The 20,225-nt window shown below is 42.9% G+C and overlaps 1 protein-coding gene across 1 annotated transcript in view; it reads right to left on the bottom strand.

Annotated features, from left to right (window-relative positions):
- Positions 1 to 20,225, bottom strand: part of FMN2 (formin 2) — a 372,598-nt gene that overhangs the window by 306,832 nt on the left and 45,541 nt on the right.

Below are 20,225 nucleotides of genomic sequence, written 5' to 3'. Positions count from 1 at the left end.
ATAGTAACAAGATTAGTCCATCATCAGCAACATAATGCAAATAAAATATAAGCACAGAATTAAAGGAAACAGAACTGCACAGAACCTGCAGAGATCCTCTTAGTAGGAGGATCCAGTGTGGACATGGGGAAGGAGACACGGTTACGTGATTTTAAAAATGTATTTGACCTATATTTAGAAGTCCATTTCTGTTCAACTTGACATCTGAATCGTTGGCTGACTATTGGGGGGGGGGTGATCCCTTAAGTCTAAATGCCCCTTTCCTTATCAAACATTAGGATGGAAGCATAGTTAAACAATCTTGCTTATACCATCGATAAGAACGCATTAAATAACATCAATAATGCTCTGAATATCACCCAAGAAGGTCAGTCGACTTACCCAAGGTCATAGCAAATCCTTAAAAAGAAAGCAAGATTTTCCTCCACCCAACTAAGCACGTAAGCTTTCCTATAATACACAGAGTTTATAATTCTGAGAACTTGAAAAATGTTTTTTTAAAAAAACAATCCAAGCTGACTATAACTTGGCATCTGGTTGGATTCAATATTTATCACAGCTTCTAGCATTACCAGCTGACAGAAATAAAAAAACAAGTGGAAAAGGTAGGATCTCATGGCAATTAAGAGGGTACTTTTAGAGTTTAAAAAAAAATTAATTGAAACCTTGGTTTCTACTCTCAATTTTGAATGAGTTACTTAATTCCCCTGAATGTCAACATTTCCTCTGTAAAATGAGAAAAGCACGATCCAATTTTTGCAAATCACAGTGCCTCAAGCTCTAGTAAGTATTCAATAAACACAGTTATTAGCAATAGTTAATGTTATAATCATTTACTACTTTTATCTTCATATAATGTAGCCATGAAGGAGGCTGCATTACAGTGCTACTTCTTCCAGAAAAAGTAGAAATAAATCCTGCAGCACGTAGCAGTGCGTGGCCATAACAGAAGTTACTGCCTCTCTCTGTAACTGACATTTCAAGGAAAGCATTGAACTAATACAACGATGACTAAGAAAGCACCCGTTCATGAAGCCGCACGCTCCCACATGCTTCTCACTACCCCACGCGCACTCTGGTTCTCGGGAGTAATTGCTGGCGAGCAACTACTTTATTGCAGATGCGCTGGGAAATGCGACACAGTTATCTACACCTCACCAGCTTCGGAAGATGGGTCAGCCTACAAAGTACTGACTAATAGCAGAGCACTGTAAGGTAAGCAGTATTTTCTCACAGCAAACAATGTAAGCAGTTAGATCAATTCATGGTTTATAAAGTTGATAGTTACACTCCTGCTATTACCAAAACCAAACAAAATTTAACTTTCATTTTCTAGATTTCAGCAAGTATGATTAAAAGTAAAGGAACTTAATATCGCATTATTCTGTTGCTGTGCCACTCTTCAGACCTTTTAAAAGCCTTCTCAAGTAGCAAAATACATCTTTTGTATGTTTCTGGACTTTTCTTCTTTCTTCTCATCTTTCCTATATATTATGACTCGGATGGTTAACAATTGTGTCTATTAATCTGACACCTGTGTGAGTTCCTCAGTGATTCCTACTAACCCACAGATGTTCAAATTCCAACATTTTGCTCAAAACAGTTTGCTTCACCTTTCCTGGACATAGGTCCTGACACACCTTTTCTACGAGGCCTTTCCCACAACAAAGGTGGATTATTTCTCTCACCACCCCCCAGGGCCGACCAGGATCTTCAGCTCTAGCACACTCTACACTCTAGTTGTCGGAAGCAGTTAAAAAAAAAAGACAAAATCCCTCCTTTGAAGCAAGTACAGGGTCTCTACTTCAGACTTAAGCCTGCTCTTACCGCCTCCCACACCATTACTGGAACCAGTTTCCTGACTCAGCTTTCCATCCCTGGTACTTCCTTTGAAGACACGGCATGAGCAGAGTGGATGAATTAAAAAGAAAGCCCTGTGCAGAGACTTACAGCTTTTGAGCAGGTAATCAATAAAATCTAAGTAGCTTGAAATACAATTTCACAAACAGTCATGGTCTGGAATTTAAACAAATGGTTTGATCTGCCTTAAACCCAGCTGAATGTTGACCTTTGCTTGGGATTCTTTTCAGGGATACACATTTATAAAAGTCCCAAGTTTTAGTCCCTCTAAAAATCGAAAACAATAAACAAATGGCATCTAATTAGGTTTGATATGCCTGTATCCAGATGGTCAGCTTTCTTTTTCTTTTCTTCTCTTTTTTTGTGATATAGCTAAGAAGTCCTCCCATGGACTAACAAATTGTGTATTGTCCATCAAAAATTTTAAGATTATGAATTATTAAAAATCACTACACATCCCCATCCAGTCTCCTAAAGCAAGTCAGCAAATCCAATTATGTCCAGCTCACATGTATCTCTAGAATTAGCCTCTCCTCATCTGAGCCACTCAGACCCAGTTTAAAAGATTTCAGTAATATCATAAGCAGCCACAATTCCCCTGTAGCTCACTTCCCACCATGCAGGAAGTCGTCACCAAATGCAAAGGTGAACACGTTCTTTTCTTGGTGCTAAAAACCTTCCAGATCCCCAACGATCCCGAGATAGAATTCGGACCTCAGATGAGGCCACCCTTAGAAATGGCCGAGGGCCCATCCCTCTCTGTTCCCATGCTTCTCTGTCACCCTTTGTGTCTGCCAACCCGGGAATGCTCACCATTTCCTGAATACACCAAGATCTTTCAGAGGCCACTGCTCCTGGGACAGAAGTCAGTTCTTCTCCCAAGGCCCACTTGGCTTTTCCACCTAGGAAACTTCTACTTAACTTTCAAGTGACATTCAGATGGCATCTCTCTAAAGTGAAGACCTCCTTTCTCTGTCCTCTCCCAGGTAGAGTTAATTGTGCCATCTTCCAAATCCCCGCAACACTTCGTAGGTTCTGTAGCAGCACTTTCTCTGTTGAAGTTGACTTCTCTTTCTTTCTCAGTTGTCTGTGGGCTCCCCGCCCCCACCTGGACCACAGCTTTTCCTAAGACACGGACTATGTGTCGCTCTTACGTGGATACGGATATCAGCATTGAGTGAATCCCCTACTACACAGTAGCTTATCATGATCTAACAAAAAGTACATGAAATTTAAGCCAGGTACCTTCTTCTGGGTTTAAATCATAGATCAGAGTTCCATATTTTTCTAGAAACAGCCATGAAAACTTGGCTTCCTTGCCCATAAAGTAGTAATGCAACCAGCCCGCAGGGAGAGAGGGACCTTTTGAGAGCTAAGATAAAAGGAGAGGACATAGGAACCTTGCCTGGAAAAGTTCTGGCATGCTTTGCCCCTCCTGAGCACCCATTCTGCTGTATGTCACATTATCGCCATGACAACCCATGTGGCCGCTGGCCTCCCCATCCACCATCTAGGAACAGAGGCCCACAGAAGGACAAAGGAGCTGAACAATACCACATGGTAAGTACGAGCAAAGCCAAGACTCAAACAGCTGGCGATTCAACCATAAGTGTTCTAAAGCTATATCACTTTACCCAAGTGCCCAATTTATTTCATTTGATGCTCACCAAAATCCCTTCTATTTTTCCTCATTTTATAGATGAGGAAACTGAGGCTCGAGTCAGTAACTTGCCCCCAAATCATAGAGCTGCAGGTACACAAGCCAGGATTCAAACCCAAGTGTGTCTAAACTCCAAGTGCTTCAGTTGAAATCCCATAGACTAGTATAAAAGGTACAGATATACTATAAAATAGAGGGGAATAGTACGTACCAGAGGAAAATACCTGTGTTATAGTAATCAAACCAAGGTAAGCTTCCTTCTCAGTGAGGTTACCAGGAAAACCTTTTCAGAAGGTTTAAAAAAGCATTAAAATTAAAAAAAAAAAAAATTGTGGTTCATGGGTAGCTCAATTGGTTAAGTGTCTGCCTTCAGCTCAGGTCATGATCCCAGGGTCCTGGGATCAAGCCCCGCATCAGGCTCCCTGCTCAGCGGAAAGTCTGTTTCTCCCTCTCCATCTGCCCCCTGCTCATGATCTCTCTTTCTCTCTCAAATAAATAAAATCTTTTAAAAAATTGAAAATTAGTATTGAAAACCGAAAATAACGGCTGGAAAGCATGCAGGAAAAGAGGGCTATCGGCAACTCGGGGACAGAGAATTGTGGGGTGCGTCCAGGACAGTGAGTCCAACTCAATGAGAGGAGGAGGAGGACACGTACCACAGAAGGTGTGACGGGGACCTCGAAAGTAGTCGCGGCATGTCCACATCAGGTCGGACTGGGAGCTCCCCGTCATGTTTGCAAATTAAAAAATAAATCAGACTCCGTCACTGTAAAAATGTGTCAGAATGAGGAGGGGGGCTGGAATTAGGGGGACTGATCCAGGCACCCTGACGTTCAAGGGGCGGACCCTCCTCGCAGCTCAACTGGGCACAAGGGATGGGCCACAGAGCCCTCGGGGCAGACTGGCAGTCCCGGTTTTGGTCTGGGAGAAAAAGTGAGAATAAGGCCACTTTCCGGAAGTAGGACCACTTGATGATCTTTGCAAAGGAGTCTGCTTTCAGGTACGCTGAATTTAAGATGCCAACCGGGACGCTGGAGGTTTCCAGCGGGCAAGCAGATACATACAGTTGGGGCTTGTGAACCTGACTGGAGTTAGGAATTTGCTTGAAAGTCAGTAAGCATACACAGAAGGAGGAGTCCAGACAAAGAGGAGTGGGAAAAAGTGGGAAGAGAAATCTAAGGGCTTTGTTTTGTGAAGCTCCCACATTTTAGCAGCAGGAAGTAGAAAAAAAAAATACTGTTTTGCAGTCAACCCAGTGAAGAGGGGTTTTCGGAAAGTGCTGGTACACTGCCTCAAATTCTCCTAGAAAGAAGTAAAGGAAGGTGAATTCTCAAAACTAAGGGAACAGACATATTTTCAAAAAAATCTTAAATTCACTGATGGGCCCAGATATTGGATAATAAGGGACAAAACAGCGTTAAAAAAGTAGAAATAACTTTTCCACAATTATTGTAAGAGTTAGTTTATATAAGAGGAAGAGAAAGATTACATAAAAATGCAAACTTCCCAGTAAAAATTAGAGGGTCCCAGGTCCCAGTCGAGGGAGAAGAAGGTACAGATATACTGTACAGATATACTGAAAAGAAGGAAGGCATATTTCAGACGGAAAGAGACTGTCTGCCGAGCAGTGTAAAGTCAGCAGGCAGCTCGGACTCAACCTCTGGAAGGCATGGTGGACTCCATGACCACCAGGTTGTGGCTTTCTCCAGTAACTGCTGCCAGCTTTGTGCAAGAGAGCAGGGGTTGGGTAGCAAGGTAGAAACTCCGGAAGGTCAAAATCTGTGAAATGCTCAGGAGCAAGTTTTTCTCTGCTCAGATCAGTTTAGCAGAGCAGCAAGCGTTCCACAAGCAGAATTTGCTAACTTGGTATCCAGCATGACTTGAGTTTCTATGGGCGCCTCACCCTCCAGCTCACACCAGAAGTAGGTACAGGCAGTAGGGCCCTCGTGCAGAGGTTCCCCATGACATGGGAACAGGCCCAGGAAGAAGGAAGCAGGGGAGGAAGCTACAGCTAGAACAAACAGGCACGCGCCCTACCTCCTGGCACTATGAGATGAGAAGATCCAAAGGCAAGGCCAACCATCCTTGTGAATTTCAAAAACTATAGTCTGACCAAAGGAAACCAATGTGGAGTTAAAGAAAGAAGTACAAGGAATTGGGGGAGGGGAGGGAGGTAGGCGGCGAGAAATAGCTTGTTATTTAAAAATGAGCTCTGAGTGGGACGCCTGGGTGGCTCAGTTGGTTGGACGACTGCCTTCGGCTCAGGTCATGATCCCGGAGTCCCGGGATCGAGTCCTGCATCGGGCTCCCAGCTCCACGGGGAGTCCGCTTCTCCCTCTGACCTTCTCCTTGCTCATGCTTTCTCTCACTGTCTCTCTCTCAAATAAATAAATAAAATCTTAAAAAAAAAAAAAAATGAGCTCTGAGTATCAGAAGGGCCCAGAGGAGGGCACTCAGGTTCAGGCTGGACCTGGAGAAGACACAGGGACCAAACTCAATTACATGAGGTGTAAATGGTAAGCATTATGGCCCGCGGTGGTAACCACCGATGGAGGGAGGGAATGAGAGGCATGCTGAGGGCAGGGGCTCTCCATCCCTCGGCGGAAACTACCCAGTTCTGCTCCTGAGAGCTAGACAAGCTCTCACTAGCAATCCATTCTTATAATTAAATACCGACAAATCTCGGACGGAGGGGGAGAATATCGAAATGCTTATCCTGGAACTCTCTTAATCACAAGGAAGTACTGCAGGAAACTCTATTCCTGATTCTTTGAGGACTTCCTTCCCTCAGAAGCCAGGCTTCACCCAGCAGAACTGACATTCTCGCAGAGGTGTTAGCTGAAGGGGAGCTTTGACAATTTGCTCCAGGAAAACACATAACCAAGAAGAGGAGGCTGCCTGTTGAGGCTCTATTCGCAGAAAGGGGAGCTAAAATAAAGGCTCAGCCTTAAAATGTGTCACCAGCCATGTGCAGCAGAGGAAGCAACCTGGAAGTGAGAGAAAAATCTGTAATAAGTTCTGCTTGCATAGAGAAAAGAGTGCCTACAAAGTGCTCAGAAGGGAAAATGATTCTATAATTAGTCTAGTGCGTCGCCATTACAGCTAAAGCTATTATCATCGCCAGTTAAAAACACGGCCTGTCTTCATACGCAGTGCCTTGATCTACGGAGCTCAAATATAGCTAAACAAAATAGAAGACTTTGAAAAGCCACTTCTAAAAAAACAAGTGCTCAAACGGATGTAACAGTCGGCACGTAGGAACCAACAAATTTCTCAATATATCCATGTGCAGTCCCATTGGGATAAATAAGATAGTTTATTACTTTACTCATGTTTCTCCAACCTATTCCTTATTTTCTGAAGTTGCTGACGAAAGAGAGCCTCCTGCTAGAACTTGCGCCTTTGCTTCTGAACAGACTTGTGAAATGCTAACGCACTTGTATTCACAGCCTATAATGATTATTCTAAAATAGACTCCCAGACTTGCATAATAGGCAGGAGGGTTAAGAGCAGGCATTTAAAGTTCAGCAGAGTTAGATGGGAACCATTTCTCTGCTAATTACTATGTCCAGTCTCCCTCTCTCTAAAGTGGACATGATAATAGCTCCCAGGGGTGTTACAAGGAGCAAACGACATGTGGAAAACCCTTTGCAAAGTAAGGTCACACAAAAATGGTCACTATTATTATAAAAAGGCCATTAGAGGTCACTGAACTCTGCTTCATTTCACCAGCGAGGTTACACAATTAGTAATAGTTTAAAAACAAAAGCAATTCTCATCAACCAGCTCAGTAAGCTTTAGCAGGATTTTAGTTTCAAACTATTAAATGTCAGTGTGACCTTAATTAAAGCCACGATTGGACAAGGTTCTAAACAGGATATGCCTTAATTGCATAGTGCTTAATCTTACGCTGTGGAAACCTTCCCCATGCTTGCAGATACTGCTTCCCATAGCTAAGCAAAAAGAAGGCTCTTTTAATCAGTAGTCACTTTCCTATTCAGTCCACAGAAAAGACAACTGGTTTCCATCCGTTCTAGGTGCTGATAGGTGTTGGCTCTATCTGAGGGATGGCTGACCTCAAATTCGCACTTGCAGCCCATCCTATCTGTACACTTCCATTGTCATTATATCTTGATAGAAGCTCCTTTATGAAGTTCTAAAGTTCTGTGCAAATCCTTCAAAGTGAAAGAATATTTCAGGAAGAGTTAATCTTTAGCTAAAGGAGAAAATCATTCGGCAAATTCAACTTAATGAAAAATCTGTTCTATCTAAAGAAGAAGGTATGTTGTTGGAACCTAAAACTCAATTTAAGGGAGTTATCAGGACCTTTAACTGAATAAGTGCTGTGTCAGTAGAGTTTAAAAAAAAACAAAAACAAAAAAACCCTTTAACTTCATCAATATCAGCATTTAAAATATTGGACATTTCCTCCCTAATGTTATTATAACATTAACTGTATGCATATTTGCTTTCATCTGTACTTGAAGAAAACCACAAATATTATTTTCTTCAGCAATTAAAAAAAAAAAAACTACTTCTCTCCAGTTTTACAAATTTACTAAATTAACAAATATTTAAATTTTTAAAATCAAAACTATTACAATTAATTTTCTGGTGAATAGATTTTGCAGTGCTGACATTTAAAATGTCTTCCAGCCACTCCGTGCGCTTGGAAGCAAATTAACGCTATTCTGAGAATTCCAATCCCCTGGCCATACTTTGACACGACCAGCAGAGGGCAGAACTGAACACGTCATACTTGCATCCTGAGCATGAATGAGAAAAAATTCCCAAAAGGAGGCTGAGGAGTTCTATTTTTGACTGAAATTTAACACTTCAGTTGCTATATTTGCTGAATTTACAGACATGCCAAGAAGAAATGCCAACCTAATAAAATTCTCTTTGGTACAAATGGGGAAATAAAAATCAACACTGCAATAGAATAAACTATAGTAGAAGTGCTTGGAATTAACAGAATAAACACATGGAATCGTAACGTTAACAGTACTTGTTCATCGTGTGCATATGCATGTGGTGCAACTAAACATCTTACAAATCAAACCAATTAAATAGCTTACAAATCAAATCAGAAATGCTTGGTATCGGGGCACCTGGGTGGCTCAGTGGGTTAAGCCTCTGCCTTTGGCTGGGGTCCTGATCCCGGGGTCCTGGGATTGAACCCAGAGTCAGGCTCTCTGCTCTGCAGGGAGCCTGCTTCCCCCTCTCTCTCTGCCTGCCTCTCTGCCTACTTGTGAGCTCTGTTTGTCAAATAAATAAATAAATAAAATCTTAAAAAAAAAAAACAAAGGAGAGAAAGAAATAGTTGGTATATGTCCTAATGGTAGAGATGAAACTATATATAAAATTTAATCTATAAATATAATTCATATCTGTATAATTCCATAATAGTTCCTTCATCTAGAATACACACTCTATAGACAAAATTACTGAAGAGGTTTTGTATTGTTTTAAAGTTTATTTGAGAGAGAGAGAAAGAGAGGGCACAAGCAGGGGGAGCAGCAGGCAGAGGGGGAGGGAGAAGCAGGATCCCCACTGAGCAGGAGCCCGACGCGGGGCTCGATCCAAGAACCCTGAGATCATGAGCTGAGCTGAAGGCAGACACTTAACTGACTGAGCCATCTAGGCGCCCACATTGAAGAAGTTTTAAAAATTTTTCTCTAGGATTTGAAAGGTTTTTTTGAAACTTCGATAAACTTATAAGGAATTACTTTATTCTTAATGTTCTGTAACTTCAATGTTCCACAACCTCTGATACTTCAAAAGTAAAAACCAAAAGAACACACTTACAAATGTATAAAGGTAGAATCAAAAGGAAGAAAAATGCCAGGGTTAGGCCTGGGGCCACAGTAAATACAGAATAAGATACATTTAATATATTTTCTGTTAAAGGCAAGGATTTATTCACAGTTACATTTCCATGTCTGAATATCTGCACTTTATGTCTCAATGTTTTTTTGTTTGTTTTGCTTTTTGGTTTGTTTTTGTTGTTTTTAATAAGAGTGATGAAAGTTAAACAGAGGAAGTTCCTGTAAGAAATTAAGGTGGCCTTAGTTCTGCTGAAGATTCTGAAAACCGCCGAAACCAACGTGGTCTCTTTCTCTCTCACCAAAGCAGCTTCTCAGTTACTTCAGAAGGGGAAGCAAAGCTTTAATGAGCAGTGGGGAAATGTCCCTTCAGGAAGCTTAGATCTAGCGCAGCAGCTCTCATCAGCGGAGCTAAAACTCTGGAGAATTCCAGGTAGACCCTCCTTGGCACTTACAGAAGACCAAGAGCAGCTTCCACATCTAAGCTACAACTAATATCGAAAGAACACAGTTTCTAGAGCAAAGCTCGCCCAAAACCGGCCAATCCAAATTCCTGATATCCAGAGTCTTTCCTCATACCTAGTCCACGGGACTTTCCCTAAGTGCAACCCAAAAGTTAGCATTTTTGGAAGCTCCCTGGAAAACAGAGAAATGTGGGAGAGAGAAGGCAATGAAACTGCAGACCTAACCAGGGCGTAGGTAAGGGAGGGCCTTGGAGGCCATGAATGAGGGCCCTGGCATTATCCTCAGGGTAAAGCTTCTCCAGCAAGTAGACCAGGATCACCCTTTTGGGGAGAAGGAACTGGAGGGGGGGCAAGAACAGAACGAGGTAGACGAATAAGGAGACGACTTTTGTGGTCCACACACAAGACAATGGGGGCCTGCACCAGAGTGATGGCAACAGAACATAAAACAAGACCAAAGTTTCCCAATATACTTTGAATCAATAGGATTTCACAACAGATTGGCTCTGGAAGACGAAGAAAAGGCACAGACACGGAGTCCACTTTCCTGGGTCTGAATTCCTTCTCTCCCACTTACTAAACCCTGTGACTGGGCAAATTACCCTAAGCCTCAGTTTCCACATCAGAAAGTAGAAATTGGATTAAATAAATCAATTTATTTTAAATTAATCAACTGAAGGGACCCACGTTCAACACTTAGCACAGTGGTTGGCCCTTAGAAAACACTACCTGTTGGCTGCTTTCCATCATTTTTGTTGTTAATGACATTCCTGTAAAAAGACCATCCAGGAGGTCTACTCTGAACAAGGCAATGTGAAAACAAAGGTGTATTTTTTTAAGGAAGGAAAAAAACTTCCTCCCTGACAGTGAGTATGGGAACCCAAGACAACTTTCACTGTTCTGTAACTACTGCTGAGGATTTTTTTCCCCCCAAAACAGAGAGAGAAATGCTTAAGAATGCTTAAGTGGTGATGATCCTCAAGGCCACAGACTTTGTACTGAACACCTGAGGTATAAAAAAGAAACAGGTTCCAAGTTCTAACTCTCTTCTCCATTCCCACCATCTGGCCTCGAGAAACCAAATGGACATATGTGGATTTACTAATCGGCATTCCCTGCAGGATGTAACCCCTCCCTCCCCCATGTTCCTGCTTACTTGGAGGAAAAGATCACCCACCATTAGGTCTTCACTGCCTATGTCCAAAATGAATCTGGAATTCCCACATTGTCGGATGCCATTTTAAAGGATGAACCCTATAGCAGTTGCTAACAGAAATGGCACAATACTGACATCAAAAATGGTGTCTGTTAGTTCAGGGGTAAGCTCTTATACATCTCGTCAATATAACCTACATGAAGAGTAAATTTTTTTTCAGGGCATCTGGGTGACTCAGCCGGTTAAGCGTCTGCCTTCAGCTGAGGTCGTGATCCTAAGGTCCTGGGATCAAGCCCTGTATCGGGCTCCCAGCTCAGCGCGGAGCCTGCCTCTCCCTCTCCCTGCCATTCCCCCTGCCTGAACTCTGTCAAAAAAAATAAAATTCTTAAAAAAAAAGAGAGAGAGAGAGAGAGAGTAAATTTTTTTCTTATTGGATAGCAAACCAGACATTATATTCCTCAGTATATACTTTTTTAAAAATTACTTTGAAAAACAGGGGCGCCTGGGTGGCTCAGTGGGTTAAGGCCTCTGCCTTCGGCTCAGGTCATGATCTCGGGGTCCTAGGATCGAGCCCCGCGTTGGGTTCTCTGCTCAGCAGGGAGCCTGCTTCCCCCCCCACACCGCCTGCCTCTCTGCCTACTTGTGATCTCTGTCAAATAAATAAAATTGTCTTTCAAGTTCACAAATCATTCTTAGGAAGGAGAGTAAGTATAAGCACCAAAAGATGGCACCTCGAAGACTTTTGATGGTTCTCGCATGATCTCATTCTCGGTCTACTGAGCACCGTACCTGCGAAAAGGTACCGCATTCTATGGTAAAAAACATTTCTCAGACCCTGCCTTGGGTTCTTCTGCCATCTGTTTTGAATCTGAAAATCACTTCACATTGTAGTAAATATTGGTTGCATTTTAAGTGGAATACTAAAAATCAATACTTTTCCCCACTGTGTCCGGCGACCCTAGGGCTGCTGTTCTTCTCTGCTTACTCGTACGTCCTCTTCCCCATTTCTAAGGGTCAACACAGGTCCAATATGCGGTCAATACTTACAACCTGAAGCCAATTTTCAGATTCAAAATAGTTCTATTAATACTAATCTCCAACCTCACTTATATTTTGGTTTTGCATGAGATGCTCTCCCCCCCCCCCACAAAGATTCCCTATTTTCATGCTTCTGATAGGGTCCACAGGATCTTCCCTTGAGCCTACCTGGTTCCTTGGGATCTTAGCCTTAGAAGACAATGATGACGACGCAGCACCCTCCTCGCACCTACAGGCTTCAAGGAGCGCTCTCTCCCAACTGTAAAGATGTCAGGAAGCTCTGACAGGCTTCTGACCGGCCCACAAGACCCACCCCTCCTGGCTCTGAGGAAAACAGCCCTCCTCCCAGGAAGCTGGTCCCAAATGAACGAGTAACATCAGGGTTTTCACGCAGAGTATCGTGGGAAAACTGTCATCTTCAAGTTCTCATTGCAACGCATTTCAAGCATTCTCTGTCCTCCAGCTCAGGTCATGATCTTCCAGACTACGAATACTACACTCTCTGCTCAGGTTCTCTTCCATCTTCGAATTCATCGTATTTTCGTGCAAAGATCCCCGGTATCTTTTTCAAAGAGCTCTAAAAATGTCCAAGAATCTTCGTAACACATTCACCTAACCCAGAAGTACACAATTACTTTGTTAAAAGTAATTACCCAACTACATTTAATGAATGCACAAGGACGTTAACCGCCAAGAACGGAGAGAAAGTTAGACTCTATTTCATGGAAGTTGTTCCTTATATAACAAAGGCAACATGGCCTGGGGCAAAGCAAATTGACCTGAGTGTCAGAAGACGAAGATTCTGGCTCCGTCAAAACTATGTCAAGCACAGATAAGTCACTTCACCTTTGCTGGCTTAAGTGACCTCATTTGTCAGTTTAAGAGAAATGGCCTAAATTAAGTCAGCATTAGATTCTTTCAATATTTTATTGTCCCACTGCAAGACAGAAAATCAATCAGGTATACACACTGCACAGACACATGGCTTGAAACAGCTGAAAGGGGGAAATCCGTCCCATAGCCTGTTTGACAATGTGAACCAGGAAATATCATGAATCAATAACTTCTGCTGAGTGGGGGAGACTTTTTCCAGAGCATTTAGCCTGAAGCTGTTGTGTATCAGTTGTTCTACATAGAAAATCCTGTAAACATCATAAAAGATAAGAACAAAGCATAAGAAGATAAGGGATTCTCATTAAAACAACAGGCCCCAGACATCATTTTACAGAATATTCACCCAAAGGAGGAAGGCCTGTGTGTGGATCGGTGTAGTGGCTAGTTAGAGAAAGCCAATGCTGCAAAAAGCAACTGAAGCTTTTGTGCTGGGAACTGAACCTCAAGCAAGAGAGAGAATGAACCTAATGCTTGGGGGCTTTAGTTTCTTCTATAAAATGGAAATAAAACCTATCTCATCAGGGACGTTATAAAGAGTACATGAATTAGTATTTGTAAAGTGCTTAGTCAGCATAAGTTGTTTTCAAAGGTTGTAAGTTTAAAAATAAATAAAGGCACCTATAACAAAACTCGACAATGCCCTCCTGTGGACTGGAGGGTCAGACAGTGGAATGCAGCCATGATTAGCAAATAATTCATGTCCAAAAAAGAGAAAAGAAAGAGTGAAGTAAATGCAAGCACAACACGAACCAAGAATACTTCCATCTCCTCGCTGCACCCACCGTGTTTTATTTTTATTTTTATTTATTTATTTATTTTTAAAGATTTTATTTATTCATTTGACAGACAGAGATCACAAGTAAGCAGAGAGGCAGGCAGAGAGAGAGGAAGGAAAGCAGGCTCCCTGTTGAGCAGAGAGCCCGATGCGGGGCTCAATCCCAGGACCCTGGGATCATGACCTGAGCTGAAGGCAGAGGCTTTGACCCACTGAGCCACCCAGGTGCCCCTATTTTTATTTTTTTAAAAATATTTTATTTTATTTATTTGACAGAGAAAGATCACAAGGAGGCAGAGAGGCAGGCAGAGAGAGGAGGAAGCAGGCTCTCCGCTGAGCAGAGAACCCGATGTGGGGCTCAATCCCAGGACCCTGAGATCATGACCTGAGCTGAAGGCCGAGGCTTAACCCACTGAGCCACCCAGGCGACCCCCACCGTGGTTTTTAACCCCAGCTCCCACTAAGGAAGGGCTCAGATTAAAATAGGATCACCTATATCTTCATGTTGCTATTGCATACATAATTCATTCTGTTTTTTTGCTTTGTAAATGCATACGGGTCGTGCTATATATGAACTATCATTCTAAACTAATGCATTTGTTATCCTCAATTAAAGGATCCCTTCCAGAATTACTTCCCAAATAACATCTACCCTTCGTCACAATACTGGGAGACCCCGTTTGCCGTGCAAGGACCCACCCTACACCTTGATCTCCCGTTCACCCTACCTCAGGCACCGGTCCACTCACCGGGCCACATCCTCAACCACTTAATCATCAAAAACCACTGTACTTGTGAAACTATACATGTAGACATCCTGCCTGAACTTACCCTCCAGACCTTGAGAATCTTGACTCCCCAGCTTCTATCACCGATCCCACTGATACGGTCTTCTAAGATCGTACCCCATTCTTTCCACCACTTCCACGCCCAGATCCTCCACTCCCACCGTCACTCACCTTTGGGTGCATCCAAAGGTACAATACCAACCTAAGATGAGTCCAGTGTTTTGTCTTGGCCACACCCATCATTCCTTCCACCCCAACTGGCCCTTCCCAGGCATAACTCTATATTCAGTTTTGTCCCATTTCTGTGATTTCCAAATGAATTTTTTCCATATCATCCATAAACATCTGGCCTCCCACCTCCCTCTTTGCCCAATATGGAGGACTATGCCTCCTAATTGACAGAAAACACTCAAGCAAGGACACGTTCTCAATCTCCTACCGTCGACCTCCTACGAAGCAGCCCACCAGCCTCCACACCCTTCCTGCGGCTTCTGTGCCCTTCTTTCTGCAACTGCTTTCACGTGCAGGAGCTCCCATTCCTGTCCCAGGCCAATTCCCCCCACTGTGATCATGCAACCCAACCCTCTGGCCTTCTCGCAACCACAGGCTACCCATTCTTTCTTCCCCTGATCGTCAATGTTTCCCTCTTTATTGGGCCCTCCCATCAGTACCTACACATGCTCTAAACCCTCCTATGCCTTAAAAAAAAAAAAAAAAAAAAGGCAGCCTTCCTTCCCAACGGACAACCCACCTTGTTCTCCTTCACCCCGCAGCGAACCACACGCCTCCATTAATCCTCCTCCCGGCGTCTCACTCGCCCTTACCCTTCCATTAAACCTCGGCCTCCTGATATCTGAGCGGCGTCCACAACACCCACTCAAATTCCTCTCTCCAAGGTCATTAACAATACCTTTTGATAAATTCAGTAACTACTTTTCAGTGTTAATCTTACTTGACCTCTTGGCAAAATTTTATACCACTCAATATTCCAGAATCTTTTTTTCCTGTCCTACCTCTATGACTGCTCCTTGGAGGTCTCCTGCACCCTGCTCATTGCCTAAATGTTCATCTACACATCAGGTCCCGCTCCCTGCTGACTCTACAGGCACTTTTCAATGAATAATGACTTTGGGTGTCATCTACACACTCAAGATTCCTCGATCTCTCTCCCCCTAGGCTCACTCTCCTGACTGTTAGGTACAAATGAATATTTTCGCACATGATTTGGTAGATATCCTGAAATTCAGTAAGACCTAAATTGTACACCCAACGTGCTCCTCCTGTTTTACACTTAGGAGATAGCACCACACTCCACCCTATTGCTCAAGCCAGAAACCTGGGCACCTCCTGCTTGCTTCTGCCTCTTCCTCATCTTCATACAATCAACCAAATTCCCAAGGCTTATCATTTCAACCTTCTAAAATAAAGCATTTCCACCCTTGCTTCTCAAAGTGTGGTCCCCAGACCAGTACTATCAGCATCACCTGGGAACTTGTTAGAAATGCAGATTCTCCAACCCCATCCTCGGACTCATGGACTCAGAAACCAGACTCATGGAATCATAAATCAGCAATTTATGTTTTAACAAATCCTCCAGGTGAGTCCAATGTTTGAGAACTAAGAACCATCAGAATTGCCCTTTGTTGGGGTGCCTGGGTGACTCAGTCAAGTAAGCATCAGACTTCAGCTCAGGTCATAATGTTGGGATCCTGGGATCAGCCCCGTGTCAGGCTTCCCATTCGGCAGAGTCTGCTTGTCTCTCTCCTTCTACTCCTCCCCCCTCCCCCCTCAGGCATAAGCATGCTCACTCTCTTTCTCTCTCAGATAAATGAATAAAATTTTCAAAAGAAAAAAGGACTGTCCTTTGTTCGTCCTCACTACGACTTACGTAGCTGAAAGCAATCATCTCCCCTCTCCTGGATGACTGCAACATCTCCTCTTCCAGCCTCCAAACCATACACATCCAACACCTCTCAGTCTGTACTCCACAAACACCCAGAATATTCTTTCTAAACATGGATCTGATCTCATCACATTCCTCCACCTAAGACCCTCAGTGCTCTCGGGACTGAGTTCCAGTTCCTAAGCATTCTTTCAGAAGCCTTCATAAATGGCTCTGGAAACCAGGCAGCATCTACTGCAGTCTCCTCTGTCCCTGTCTCCTCATTCTGTCACTCTACGCTCCAGGCATACTGACCACTCAAACCTCAAAACTCCTCTACCAACACCCCTCCTATTAAACAGTGTGCTGCCATGTCTTTTCATCCTTTTAACAGTAAGCAAACAAACACAGGAGACTAACTGCACTTTTCATGGAAAAATTCAATAAATATTGCGTAACTGGCCAGTGACCGCATATGGTAAGAGACAGAAAAATCAAACCCACAGATCAGATTCACCTTTTAAATCTTATCTGAGCACAGACCAGGGGTCAGCAAATCACAGACCACAGGCCGAATCTGGCCAGGTGCCCATTTTCGAAAATAATTTTATTAGGAAGCACAGCCATGCTTATTCATTACAGACTGTCGATGGCTGCTTTCACACAATAATAGAAGATCTGAGCAATTGTGACAAAGACTGTAAATATTTATTAAAGCCTAAAATATCTTCTATCTGGCCAACTTTGGAAAACTCTGCCAACCCTGATTTAGACAATAAAGATAATAAAAATAGAATAAATCTTCTTTCAGGTATCCAAAGAGAAAAAAATAACCCTCTAATTTTCTGGTTGGGTGATGCTTTCTCAGTACAAGGTATCCTCACTTTGCCTTGGATTTCATAATTCAATACTTCCCCTAGCTCTTGAGATAAGAAAGGCCACAGGAAATGCAAGTCACATCAACAGAACTTATTAATATTCAGTACATATCCAGAAGAAGGATAAGAAAAGAAAATCATGACAGAAAAGTTGGTCTAAGTCACCCATTTTAATAAAAGTCCATCATATAAATTCAAAATGAACTCTGACTCACTCAGCACTGGTTGCCAAGTGGGTGATAAAAAGAACCAGTTGTGAAAGCCAGAACAGATAGCTCTAACAGCTTAATACCCTTAAATGAAAAAACAAATCATCAAGAAAAAAGTATGTCACTGCCTTAAAAAGTATGACTGCCAATAATTTATTTTTAGAAATTGATTTTTCTAAACTTCAATTAACTTTATGGTTGGGGATTACTCTAAAGTCCACAGGAGTACTGGTAACACTTCCTCTAAGCTCAGAAAATTTTGTGATGAGGGAAACAATGAGTCACCCTACCACCTTTCTAACAACACTCTTGAATTCAGCCTAACTTGTGGGGGGATTCACCTGTTTCATCTCTTTTTGTTTGTATCTTAAGTCATCTCCACACCCAGTGTGGGGCTGGAACTCACAATTCTGAGATTAAGAGTCCCACGCTCTACTGACTGAGCCATCCAGGCGCCCCAATCTCTGTTGTTTAAGCCACCAAACCTGTGGTTTTTATTTTTATTTAAGTAAACTTTACCCCCAATGTGGGTCTTGAACTAAAGACTCCTGTTTATAAATAACCCAGTTTTACTTTTTTTTTTTTTAAAGATTTTATCTATTTATTTGACAGACAGAGATCACAAGTAGGCAAAGAGGCAGGCAGAGAGAGAGAGAAAGAGGAGGAAGCAGGCTCTCCGCGGAGCAGAGAGCCCGATGCGGGGCTCGATCCCAGGACCCTGGGATCATGACCGGAGCCGAAGGCAGAGGCTTTAACCCACTGAGCCACCCAGGTGCCCCACCCTGTTTTACCTTTATAAACAAAATACGCAAAAGCAGCATGTGTTAGAAATTTACTAAATCCCGTATCAGATCAAAAAATTCAAATCTCAAAATATATATGCTTAAACTCAAATGTATAAAACTTGGACACTGATTAGTACAGGATCCAGTCATAAAACCATTCACTGAACAATAACCACAATAACCAGGGACAAATCACTAAATTGTCAGAATTGGGACACCTGGGTGGCTCAGTCAGTTAAGCATTTGCCCTCAGCTCAGGTCATGATCCTAGGGTCCTGGTAATGAGTCCCGCATCAGGCTCCTTGCTCAGTGGGGAGCCTGCTTCTCCCTCTGCCCCTACCCAAGCTCGTCTCTCCCTCACTCTGACAAATAAATAAATAAAATATTTAAAACAAATTTTAAAAAATAATAATAAATTGTCAGGATAAAAAGAATGTGACAGAACACTTTTTAAAATAATGGAGTCCAGAGAAATAACAAAGTTTAAAATACATATTAAAAGCCTTCTACCTCACACTGAACTGTATGGACTACAAACATGGCAGATATAATTTAACCCCACACAAAGTCAATCCTGTGGTAAACAAAGGTTAGCACTGCAAAGCAATTTTTTAAAAACCATACAAATGTGCGGCCTGCAAAGAAAGAAATCAAGTAGGAACTTTCTTTTATTTATTTATGTATTTATTTGACTTGGCAGAGAGAGATCACAAGTAGGCAGAGAGGCAGGCAGAGAGAGAGGGAAGCAGGCTCCCCGCTGAGCAGAGAGCCCGATGTGGGGCTCGATCCCAGGACCCCAGGATCATGACCTGAGCTGAAAGCAGAGGCTTTAACCCACTGAGCCACCCAGGAGCCCCAGAACTTCTTGATAATAGCCGCTTATTACATTTTTTATGAAATAAATCTATTTTATAACTAAAAAGTAAAATGAAATGAAAATACGCCTTTTGGAGACAATGAAGAATAGAAAGTAGATTTTTTTTTTCCTGTTTACATTTATTGACTATTCCCTCCAATTATTTCACTGAATTATCCAGCCAAGAAAATCAAACTCATTCCATGCGGTAGAGTTCTGTGAAAGAGAGGAGCAATGTTGTGTAGCAAACCAATCTCTTGTCTTGTTGGCTCCTCTGCTTTAGGAATGCTGAGTGACACAGAGGTCCTTATTCTTCCGGGGGGTGTACAGAAAGCCATTCATTCATGCCACATTATCTGTAAAGTATGCCAGACATTCACACACACAAACACTGAGAGCTAAAGCAGCAAATATGTAAGTCATCTGCCAAGATCTGAGTATAATACTCTCAGAACCAGAGACAGCATGCCGTCCCGAGGAAGCATGAACACAGCATCCAGGGGGCAAGATGACTTCCCTGCACAGTCCGCAGTTCCCTCCCCCAAAGATTCCCCTACTCCCTCCACCTCCATTCCACTCCATCCAGAAAGATGCTGGGAAGGCAGGTTGGTGGTGGGGTGGGGGGTAATGGAACTGGTAATTACAGCAGCAAAATCATGAGTAGCAAATGGAGTAAGAACGAACGGCCGGGAGGCACCTGGGTGGCTCAGGTCACAATCTCAGGGTCCTGGGATCGAGTCCCACATCAGGCTGTCTGCTCAGCAGGGAGCCTGCTCCCCGCCCCCTCCTGTCTGCCTCTCTGCCTCCTTGTGACTTCTCTGTCAAATAAATAAATAAAATCTTTTAAAAAGAATGGCAAGGCATCTGGGTGGCTCAGTAAGTTAAAGCCTCTGCCTTCGGCTCAGGTCACGATCCCAGGGTCCTGGGATCAAGCCCTGCATTGGATTCTTTGCTCAGCTGGAAGCCTGCTTCTTCCTCTCTCTCTGCCTGCCTCTCTGCCTGCTTATGATCTCTGTCTGTCAAATAAATAAATAAAATCTAAAAAAAAAAAAAAAAAAAAAGAATGGCAATAGGCCCAGAAGCAGAGATCCAACAGAGTCCATTCTCAAGCCAACTGATTTCTGAACAAATCCATATTCCATCCCGTCCTCCATC

Source organism: Mustela putorius, unplaced genomic scaffold (genome assembly GCF_011764305.1).
Source record: "Mustela putorius furo isolate JIRA1106 unplaced genomic scaffold, ASM1176430v1.1 tig00000785_pilon_pilon_pilon, whole genome shotgun sequence".
Taxonomy (NCBI): domain Eukaryota; kingdom Metazoa; phylum Chordata; class Mammalia; order Carnivora; family Mustelidae; genus Mustela; species Mustela putorius.
This window is presented reverse-complemented; position numbering and strand designations above follow the sequence as displayed.